The sequence below is a fragment of the Montipora foliosa genome, chromosome 6 (genome assembly GCF_036669935.1).
Source record: "Montipora foliosa isolate CH-2021 chromosome 6, ASM3666993v2, whole genome shotgun sequence".
NCBI lineage: Eukaryota > Metazoa > Cnidaria > Anthozoa > Scleractinia > Acroporidae > Montipora > Montipora foliosa.
In genome coordinates this window covers 41,784,043-41,789,042 of record NC_090874.1, presented here as the reverse complement: position 1 = coordinate 41,789,042, position 5,000 = coordinate 41,784,043, and the positions used below count along the sequence as shown (strand labels likewise).

The 5,000-nt window shown below is 38.6% G+C and overlaps 1 protein-coding gene across 1 annotated transcript in view; it reads left to right on the top strand.

Moving 5' to 3' along the window:
• Positions 1-960: 960 nt before the first annotated feature.
• Positions 961-5,000, top strand: part of LOC138007389 (5-hydroxytryptamine receptor 4-like) — a 17,239-nt gene continuing 13,199 nt past the window's right edge. The window contains exon 1 of the mRNA XM_068854259.1: positions 961-996. The gene's annotated coding sequence lies outside the window, so the exon portion shown is untranslated. The remainder of the gene's footprint in view (positions 997-5,000) is intronic.

The window sequence follows — 5,000 nt, the reverse complement described above, 5'->3', positions numbered from 1 at the left end:
TTGTTGACATGTGTTGGTTGAATGGACTGGTCAAACGCGTGCAACATATCGCAACAGGGTAGCCAAACGTACTCAACATGTTGTTCCCAACAATGTTCCAAGATGTTGCATTGAAATGTTGCGGGTGGTTGGCCAGGCCTTTACACTTTCCTTTACGTTGAGCATAATATAAAATTTTGAACGCACTTTCAGAGGGCGAAATTAAAACCTCGATATATTTTTAATCGCGGGTTGGCGTTAAGGTGCTTTCGAACAAATGGGCTCTGGCGTTAAACGTGAGGCTGAATTTCTTGCTGCAACACCTACGCCTGTGCAGAGAATCTGGCAATAAAATCAGCTAAACTCCATACCACATGCGGATAGCGCTACAGCTCGCATGCAAGGCAGCCGTGAAGGAGCATTTACTTTTTGGCTCCGACCACAAATGAACGTTTGTTATACTTTCTGTTTTATTGTTCCTGAAGTACTGTCAATATTAAACCTGCCTTTGTAAGTATCAAATTATTGTTATGAGACAAGTACGCCACGGAGATAATAAAAGCGGAAAAAAAAACCCGATGCGACTGTGTCCTCTCGGGTCCCTTTCCAGCCTTTGTATCTTGTTTTAAATTTTCAACACATTTGCATGTCCAAGAAAAGGAACGTATATACACACAGACTGTCCTTTTTTTCGAGTTGAATCTTCTTCGACATCAATGGAAACTTCCTCAGTCATTATCTCTTCCCTTAATTTTCTCTTAATTTTATGCTGTCAAAATATATTTGAATGCGGATTAACCTAAATGGTATACACCCATACCTACTGGCAAAGCACCTACATTAGTTTGGCCTCACAAAGTCAATTTGTGTGAACTAATTATTTTTCTTGCAGGTGCATCCACACATTTGCAGTATAATAATTGGTGTTTAGATTGTAGTATCGTTAAAAGTGTTTTTGCCATCAAATTTCTGTAGAAAGAGCTCAAGCACGTCTCGAAGAGGATCTACGTATTTCAGGTAAGATTTGGATTCTACGGGCTCGAAAACTTTTATATTAAGGTCAAGTTTCTTCGCAGTTATATGAGCGCTTTTTGAGTAGTTCAGGGTGCAGAAAAGAAAGCTTGCGAAAATACAAGCACTCACAAGGAATGCGATGCCGCGATGCCGGTGTCTTGCTTATCTACCTGATCAGTCTTCGAATTCATCCAACTGATACGAAAGTACAGTAAAGGACTATGACAGCTCTCGCAATTTAACCGGCGAGGGATTCATGTTTCCATCAGGATTATAATTCAAGTACCATACCAGAGTTATAGGCGCGCGACCATATTTATTCATCTTGCGATGATGTCGATCGAAATATTTTCAGTTATTATCTGTAGAACCTTTAGTAAACGTTAAGTATTTTCAGTTTCCTCTGAGATAAATAGAGAGCGTTAACAACGACTACTGCGCCGACAAGATGCTTTTTTCTCCTCGCAAAATAGACTGCAATTAGTAAAACAACCAGTCTCAGCATGCGTTTGCCATTTGGCGCCGTTTTATGAAAAAAAAAAAAAAAAAAATTGGCGATTGTTTCGTTCCTTATTCAAACTTTTTCGCTGCTTTGCCCAGTTTTATTCTTGGGTACCTTGTTTCACCTTTCTTTAGCAATAAGCAAAACCTTACAAAACGTAATCTACGTAGAAAGTAGTATCTCTCTCGGCAGTCCCTTGTTGCTTCTGTTTGCTTAGTTTTTTTATTATAAAAACCGATTTCGAAAAACATTTAAGTAAGAAAATTAACTAGAGCTAGGAAAGTAACATGACCTTGACGTTTCGACGACTTCATGTCATCATTGTTGAATGAACAAGTAAAAAAATAACGGCAAGGCATATTTATAGTACTGGGATGTGACAAAATTAAATTTGAAACGTTACATGAAAACATTCATGTTAAACAAAAAAGAAAGAAAAAGAAAAAGAAAAGAATATATATATATAACTATATATATATTCATGTAAGAAGTTTCGCGCGAATGGAATCCGCTTGCGTATTCAGTTTCGGTCTTTTGTTTTTGATCAAAAGCATTTCAAATATCAAGCAATCGAGTTTGCCACGGCATTTCTTGAGGACTTTAAAGTTTTTAATTAAATTGCTCGACCCTGAAATGTTTTCCAATCACGGAATATTTATGTTCTTCTACGCGTTGATGGAGATGGCGGCAAGTGTAACCAATATAATTTGCATCGCGCAAATCACATGTAAATTTATATACTACATTTTGCTCGTTTATCAGGGGAGGCTTTTCTTCCGTGACTCTCAGATGATCAATGATCTTTTTGCTTGTGAACACTGGTTGCAGTTGCTGATTAATTTTCGTTCCGAGGTCGGCAAGTTGTCTGCGAACAACGACAGCCGATTTCTGATCTTTAAATGGCAACGTAATCCGAACAGGGCTGTCAGATGGTGTTTGAACTGGGTCTGTAGGATGCTGGATGCGATTGATAGCTGAGTCGATGAGCTTCTCGGGATATTTCAATTTCAAAAATATGTCCTTTAAGTTCTTACATTCCTGCGAAAAGAAATCTTGCGTAGACGACAAGCGTTTTGCACGGTCTAACATTGTTCTAAGCAGTGACCGTTTGTACCGGCTGTCAACATGGCTTTGGTAGTGCAAAAGGAGCCCTTTATTTGTTTTCTTTCTGTAAACACGGGTTTCAAGGCTGCCGTCGATTTTGGTGATTTCCATGCCAATGAATGGCAATCGATCATTGCTTGCTATTTCCATCGTAAATTGAATGGAGGGGTGGGCTTCATTAAGACATGTCAGCAAATTGGTGGCGTCTGAGAGATCGCGTACCAGAGCTAGAGTAGGGACTTTACGATTTACGACGCGGTCGTCAACGAGAACGCCTCGAAACAGCAATGTCATTGGTTAAAAGAGGAAAAGTAATCTTGCTGCACGCGTGGCACGCATTTTAGCACAAATTCGTGCGGTTCTCTGCACAACAACGACCTGAAATCACCAAATTTCTGGTTTTGACGATAACGCGAACATTTAAATGTGAATCTTTCATTGTCTATTTTTACTCCCAAACTGCTCGTGCCAATTTATTTCTAGGACACTTCACCCACATTGTACGACGCGAACGAGATGACCTAACGGCGAGAAACTTACGATAGTGCAAAGTTATATTTTGAGGTGACGTTTTCATCAACGTCGCCGTCGTAGATCGTAAAGTCCCTAGTGTCTAGCTCTGATACGCGATCTCTATCAACGCATAGAAGAACATAAATATTCCGTAATTGGAAAACATTTCAGGGTCGAGCGTGCCTTAACACCTGCCAATTTAATTAAAAACTTTAAAGTCCTCAAGAAATGCCGTGGCAAACTCGATTGCTTGATATTTGAAATGCTTTTGATCAAAAACAAAAGACCGAAACTGAATACGCAAGCGGATTTCATTCGCGCGAAACTTTTTACATGAATACTTTTGTTCTTGGGCCATCGTAGTTTGATCAAAAATAAGACACAAACAGCAGTGATAAACATATTAAACTTGTTCATTTTGATTATGACTTGACGTTTCGTATGTGCTCTACATACATTTTCAAAAGTAACCGTTGAAACTGGAACCTAGATTAAGCAAATACTTAACAGTAAAATATATAATAATAATAATAATAATAATAATAATAATAATAATAATAATAATAATAATAATAATAATAATAATAATAATAATAAAAACAGAAAAGATTGATAAAGCATCAGCTTTTCACTTCCGACGTTGACGTTGAAAGCTGGCTCAAGTTCTTGAATAAAGAAGGTCTCTTACAATGATAGTCTGTTTTGCCCTTCGCTAAAATATCAAAGTGATCCCACTTGATGTTATGTCCAGTGGCCTTGAAGTGGTCAGCAATGGCTGAAGTATTGTCATTTTTAGCTAGGGCCTTAAAATGTTCGGTTTTTCTATCGTGAAGCCGCCGTTTAGTTTTACCGATGTAAAAACCATGTTTTTCAGAGCACTCGATGTATAAAATCTTTCTTTCCTTACAAGGACCGTATTAGTCGCTCACTACAATCTAGCGTTATTTACAGAGCAAATTGTTGGGATTGTAATGGTTTTTGTCACATCCCAGTACTATAAATATGCCTTGCCGTTATTTTTTACTTGTTCATTCGACAAGGATGACATGAAGTCGTCGAAACGTCATGTTACTTTTTATGTGAGTTCAATGGTCAACAATAATACATTCAATAATACCAACATTTTTCTCGATCGGCGCTGATAAAAAGTCTTACCTCATCATCGTATTATAACAGATCGCGTAACGACCAATCAGAAATGGTTTCTGCCCGATTCTTGAATGAACGAGATAATGTAAAATTTAGATAAATAAGTGGATAATTTGTGTCTAATTGTGGGAAATTTTCCTTTCGAAAGATAAACAACTCAGCGTCGCTTGACAAAACTTTTTCGAGCCACCTCATATTAGTATAAATACACAGGTGATTAGACAAAATCGCGCGCTCTCATTGGCTCGCTATCCCGGATTATCAGCCGATAATCACCTCGACGGACAAAATGGCTGCCAGTAGTCGTTTTGCCACTGTAAGTGAAGATGATTTTCGCGTTGAAATGTTTTTTTTTCTCTTTTTTGAAATAATCATCTGTGTATTTATACTAAAACAATTATTCGCCTCAGGCTCAGTGATTATCGGTGAATATTCACCACGGTAATGTTAAAAAATTAAACATGTTAAATTAAAGATGACCACTTTAGTTAGCCGCATTCACCGCGCACCGGTGGCTCAGTTGGTTGAGCACCGGGCTGTCACGCGGGAGGTCGTGAGTTCAACTCCGGCCGGACCATCACTCAGGGTCTTTAATTAAATAACTGGTTCCGTCTCTCAACCCTTCAATGTTCATAATCCTGTGGGACGTAAAATAACCCGCACACTTGTCGCAAAGATTAGGGCACGTAGTTCCCGGTGCTGTGCTCTGTCTTCTGTGGTGTATCATGGTTGGAATGGT